This window comes from Bidens hawaiensis, unplaced genomic scaffold (genome assembly GCF_021521415.1).
Source record: "Bidens hawaiensis isolate Kalapana, Puna unplaced genomic scaffold, B.hawaiensis_p1.1 tig00004151_1, whole genome shotgun sequence".
Classification (NCBI taxonomy): domain Eukaryota; kingdom Viridiplantae; phylum Streptophyta; class Magnoliopsida; order Asterales; family Asteraceae; genus Bidens; species Bidens hawaiensis.
In genome coordinates, this window is record NW_027491246.1 from 2,214,451 (window position 1) to 2,221,372 (window position 6,922).

Consider the following 6,922-nt stretch of genomic DNA (forward strand, 5'->3'; position numbering starts at 1 on the left):
AGAATGTACATGGAGATAGAAAGAAAGTTGCAGGAAGATAGAAGGAAGATGGATGATCTAGTGAGAGCAGAAATGATGAGTGCATTGCACAGGAAGGGAGTTGGAATGGGAAGATTGATGTCACAAAATTATGAGACTATCAAGAGATGGTATGAGGAAGAAGGGCTTGGTGCATAAAAGAAAACTCAGCAAGGAAGCACAAGCCAGACTCAAAGGTCAGAGGTTATGAGGCCTGAACCATCACGTGATGTAAATTTGCCCACACATCTCTTCTTCGATAGACGATCAAAGACCTTGAAAGTCATTACTGAAGATAAGGAAGAACATCTTATCATCTTTAGGGATGATTTGAGAAATTTCACGAAAGAACAACTAACCAGGATGGCTGAATTGACCTTGTATGACAATCAAATCAGAAGTCATCCATCTAGTCAGCAAAGAAATGATCTCTCAAGATTTTTAAAGGAACAGGCAGAAAGGGGGTTCCCGTTTTTGCAACAGAGGAAAAGGGAGATACGAAGCCAGGCAGAGAGGGAGAAAAGAAACAAACGGATAAATGAAGTGCACACCTCAGAGCTCTCCCTCTTTGATGCCAAGAAACAAAAGACTCAAGAAAGCAGCTCACATTATAAAAAGGAAGACTTTGAAAGAGTGCTTGGCGATGAGGGAAGTAATGAAAGAACCAAAATCGATGGTACAACAATTTGGGAGAATCACATACATAACATACAATCAGCACAATGATTCAATCACTTTGAGAAACGAGTCTGGAATTCCTATTGCAGTAATACGACATGATGAGTATCTCAAATTCATGCATCCTCAAGACTTACAAGACTTAATAGATGCTAGATTTCCAAATGACTCTTCAAATGCTGTGGAACAGGATATGATCAAACAAAGAGCTGCCTATGTCAAGAGATTAAAGGAAAGATCTGATAGAAGGAGCAGAGGAAGAAGATGACAGAATGGAGCTAATGGATGATGGATTTTATTTCTGTTTATCTTTGTATTTTTGTTTAATTTGTAAAAACTTTAATTTGTAATGCCCATGAGGCAGAATTCCTAATTATGTAATGAAATGACATGTTCTTGAATTATATATATTCTATGTCTGATACATGTGTAACTCTATGCAGGTATGTTTTGGTGCATCTGAGCTTGTTCCAATCTAGGGGGGAGATTGTTGGGTCGGATTTATGATAAGGAAGATTGGAATCTTCTCAACCTCCTCAGAAAACGGCTAAGTATGGACTTCGAGCAAGCCTATACGATCGAGCATGGTTTTACTACTTCGAGCAAGGACTTCAGAACCTTAAATGGTTAATTCTTCTAAGTGTTAAGGCTTCGAGCAAGCTACACTTCAACGAGCAAGAGTATTCTTCTATCGAGCATGGATTGCCAATCGAGCAAATAGCTTGATTATACAAGTTTTAACTAAGTGTTACGAGCACAGGATGATCGAGCACATGGGGACAAGCATGGATGCAATAAGAAGATGTCAAGTGATCAAAGCAAGGACTTCGAGCACAGTTCAGTTCCCGAGCAAGATTTACATCTGAGCATGATAAAGATTGCTGAATAAGAAAAGCTGAAGACATCCAAGAAGAATGAGCTTGCTCGATGGATTGGTTCGAGCAAAGCATGGACTAGTCAAGAAGAATGAAGTCTACTAGAAGGGAATATCTTCACTGAGGATATTCTAAGTAAAGTATGCTCGAGGACAGTTAACGAGCATACCTAGCATAGTGAGCTTGCTCGAGCAAGAGTGTTATCTTGCTCGAGGACTCAACACTTGTATTATTTTGTATTTCATTATGTAATGATTAGGAACTTCTAGAAGGAATTTCAGGACTATAAATAGGGGTCCTAGGATACCTTTTAGGACACAGATTTCCAGACGGAATACAGGCTGGCACGCACTGAATACGAAAAACATTCCAAAGAATATTCTCTTTGTTTTCTCGTACAATCGCCGCCGCCGTCACACAAAACCCTAGACATTCCTTTCACTGTTCCATTAATGGTGTATTTATTACAGTGAATCTTTATCTATTGAATGAGCTTTTATTGACCGTTTATTACTGTTTTGTGTTTATTATTCACACCCCTTCATTCCCATTTGTTGGATATCCTGATTCCGCCGGGATATTCAACAGGCTTTTTGGGTAATCAAGTCGGTGTGTTCTTGTCAACCTTTCTAAGGTTTCACCCAACTCACGGTCCTGACATAAAGGCGCAAAGTTTAAGGTGATCATGCCATTTCTTAAAAGATCAAGAATCTACAAGGCCTTTACACATTCAGCAGATCCTTATGAGAGTATTGTGACTGAGTTTTAGAGTACTACCAAGGTATTTGAAGCTGATATTCAAGCCACAGTACAAGGTCAGAAGATTGTGGTAAATGAAGCACTGATTCGGAAGGTTTTGGCATTAGGTGATGAATCAACAGATCCTGTTAAACTTGATGAAAGAATGGTGACAGGTTGCATGCTCAGGATGGGTTACAGAGACCCTTTGAACAAGATTGTATTTAGAAAGACTGCATTATCCAGGCCATTCAAGTATCTTGTTCATATTATGATTCATTGCCTTGGACATCGAAAAGTAGGTTACGAGGAGATTCTTGATTACCAGATGAGCACGATGGCTGCTTTGTGCTTGAATCTAAAGTACAATTTCTCACGCATGATTCTTGACAACATGAAAATGAATTTCGGAAAGGAACAGTGGTTGCAGTATCCAAGATTTGTGCAAATGTTTGTTGAGGACGTATTTCCGAATATCAAGAAGGAGGGACCAAAGATCTTTTTAGATCATGTCACTAGAAATAATCTGGCCAAGTTAGCTTCGTATAGACATGTGAAAGAAGCTGATATTCCAAAGTTTAGAGGATTGTTTGGATATCTCAAGAATCCAGATTATGTTGTACTGTCTGATAACAAAATGGAGGAATGATGGAAGTGATTCTGGCATAGTTGAAGAAGAAAGATTAATTTTGGAATTTTAACCAGTGGGCAAGCGGTTTATTAAGATTGAGTCTGATTCTGAAGGAGAGTCTGTTACTCCTAAGAAGAAAAAGAGAAAAGTCATGAAGAAAGAGGTTGTTACTCCAATTACCCAAGAAGAGGTGTATTCGGCTACTTCTAAGAAAGATCCAGAGGAAACAGAGTCCGATTCAGAAGGCCGGGGGATGAGACTAGCTAATCCGAGAGCTAAGTTTGAGAAACGAGCTGAAATTTCAAAGAAACGTAAGTCTACAGATGATCAAGATGAGACTTACGTGACTAAAGAGGTTGTGGAGAAGCCAGTTAAGCCAATTAAGCCAAAGAAAGTTCTTATAAAGAAGTAGTCGAAAAGGGCTACATCTCCCAAATTAAAATTTATTGATGAACCTGATGTTGAAGAACCTGAGGTTACAGTAACTCCTATCAATCCAGCATTTGTTGTGGAAGAACCGGTCGTCGACTTGCAGAGATGATAATATCTTGAAGACACCAGTTGTGGAACCATCTCCACAAGTTCAAGTTCCTCAAGTTTCACCTAAAGCTGCTGAAAAAGTTATTGATTTTAGCTTACCGTCTCTTGATGCTAGTTGCTTTGGAGATTTTCCTACTTTTAGAGATCATGACTCATTGAAGTCTATTGTTACTAAATAAGGGATTCATATAGATAGTTTGGTAATTTAAAATGAGAGATTGAGGAAGGAAAATGCTTAACAGAAGAAGATCATTGAAGATGGTGAGATAAGACGAAAACAACAAGCTGACTTGTTAAATCTTCATATGAGATACTTTACCATATTGAAAGACAAATTAGGAATCAATCTAGTTGAGGAAATTGGGAAGTCAGAAGACCGAGTGTTCACTAGAGTGTATGGTGGTGAAGCATTGTCTGAAGAAAGTAATTTCAAAGTACAATATGACCAAGACCATATTGAGGCCAAGGGCAAAGGAAAGGTTGATAAGCCAACAGTACATATGGACATTCCAGAAGTTGGTGGATCATCATCTGGATTTGTACATTTAAATGAACCAGAGCAAGTGGTGGAACCGGTAATGGAACAGATTGTTGTTGAACTAGTTATTGAACAGAGCATTGAGCCAGTGACTGAACAAGTTATACCAGTTGTTGAAGAGCCTATAGAGCCATAGGATGAGGAGGATGATGAAGAATTGTTAGATTATGGAGATTCTCCTTCTTAAGATGATAATGATGATGATGATCAGGATGATCCAAATGCTGGTGGTGGTTTGGGTGTGTTGGTTGGTTCTGGTACAAGTGCAAATGTTGAATCTGTGGTTGAACCAGTAATTAAAAGTGAACCTGTTCAGGAATCTACTCAAGCTGGTGGTAACAATGATGAGCTTGAGATACTTGATGTTGATTCGATAGCTTACAAACCTCCTGTGAGATTTACATATACTAGAGAGGAGTTAGAAGAAGGAGAGATCGAGGTGACACGAGCTAATTTAGCAAGAATGCAAAACGTAACTGAATAAGAATTTGTTTTTGATTTTGAAAAGGATCTGGGAATAGTTGATGATAAACTTGATGGGAAATCAGAATTGATAAGTTTTTTGGCCATAAACACGGATTAAGGGGTTTAAATCGTGTTTTTACGGTTCAAAAGTTCGGTTTAAAGTCCTAACCGAAACCTTAAGTTTCAAGGATGTTTTGTTGACGATACATGATTGGTTTGTGATATAGGACCTGTATCTACCATACTTAGAAGCATAGAACCTGGAAATTTGATTAAGAGAGCGAAAACAAACCAAAACCGCAAAGGTAATGCTGAATTACTCGATTACGGGTTGTTTAGGGTTAGATTGTGATTTCCATATTGTTAGCTTGTAAAATTTTTTAAGAACATCAGGGAGCATATGAATGAGTCCCTGTCCAAATTTGGTAATTTTTCGACCATACGAGAATATTTGGCGAATTTATTACCGATTAGAGACGTTTATTTGGGAAAAATACTTGAAAAAGTATGAAATTTTGCGGGGAACTCAGATTTGGTATATATGATCACATATGAAATTTGGGGTCATTTGGAAAACCCTAGCTATGTTTTGGATTCGCGTTCATTCGAGTTTTTATGGTTGCTTTTGGCTCAAAAAGGTAATTTGGTAAAAGTGCTAGGTTCTGGAAATTTTACAGGGTGTTTTGGGATGTATTTGGATCACTCATGATTTTTTTCGGATTTTTCAGAAATCATTTGGTATAAACGGACGATTTTCGGGCTGAATAGAGCATATAAAATGAATTTTTATAAATTAATGAATAAGTAAATAATTCCAGAAATATATATTTATTTGAATCAAAATATTTAATTGATAAGTGACTAAATTTTCATTATTTACTGATAAACGAGTAACTAATTGTGCTAAATTGAAGATTAAACAAATTCAATTCTGATAAAAACCGACGAGTTCATGATTGACGAATCTGTTGGAATATCAGAACATCAAGATTGATCAAAAAAATCATATTTTTGGATTAATCAAGTAAAACCGAACTTTTTGTGAGCAATACGGACAATTTAGATGGATTGTGCACGTTTTTCTCCAAACCAGACTGCATAAAACCGAAATGAGCCCCGTAGCGAATCTAGACCCCAAAATTGTGATTTTTCTTTATAACTTAATCATTTTATCAACCAACATGCTTACCAAAGTTTACATACTCATACCTGTTTTCTAAACGCGTAAACAATCAACTTGGCCCAGCTGGTAAAACGCAGAAACTGAGCCAAGTTCGGTTTTATGTATTAGACATTGAACAACATCGCAATTTAAGCCATTGACACTTTCTAAGCGTGACAATAATACCCAGATTAGACATGCAGCCCAGTTTAGTGTGAAGATTATAATAATATTAAAATATTAATATCATTATAATATTGATTATAAGGTCCGAGTGCTAGCAGGCAGAACGAATCACTATCCGTTATCATGTAGAAAAATATCTATTAAATCGTGAGTTTCATGACCTCACTTTTAAACTGTTTTTACAAACTTTTGGGGTGAAAAACATGTTGATGCATACATATATACTCTAAATTGTTTGATGATGGGAATTATCTAAGTGCTAACAAACGAAAGTCCCCACGAACAAAGTGATTAACTTCGAGTCATTAGCTTGTGAATAATACTATTGGTTTGACAAACCCAAATGGAATCGGCCTGGTTGCCATGACACACATAGCGTCGTTTGCACATGACCATAATTATACAAACGCGCTATGTAGTGTTAGACATAGCTACTTGGGGCATGTTGTGGGCGAAAAGGGACCACAGTGGTTGATTGAGCGTGGGAATTAGAGGCACGCAGCGCAGCTAATCAAGGCTTCATTGTAGCTTAGCATAATTACATCATAAATATACAAACAAACGTACTTGCGAACGTACATACATACATGCGTATTTACAAACTATGATTGTTGTACGCATAACTGATTTCTTGAAACTCGTGAAACTCACCAACTATTTGTAGTTGGCCCATTTTAACATGTTTTTTAGGTATACCAGACTTGGACTAGAAAGTCAATGTCCTACGTGTTTGACTTGCGATCAATGATGGGTAAATTGATGCAAGTGTGCTAGTAAAAGTATAGCCGCTTAATGGGCAGGATTTAGTTTGTATCACTTAGTTGTAAACAAAGTTAGATCGATGTAAAATATTTTTAATTAGTTTGTATTGTTCGTTATAAACAATGTGGTTGATACCATTGGTGTCTGTTACATTTCCGTTTTACGCTTCCGCATTTTCTAGTTGGGGCTTTTAGTAGACCCAGCATGCTCACGGGTACCGAATGACCTGATGAAAGAATATTCGATCATTACATTTAATTGCATCTAAAGGTTAAGGGGAGTATACAAATGTCTCCCGACTATAATATACTAATTAAACTCATAACGGT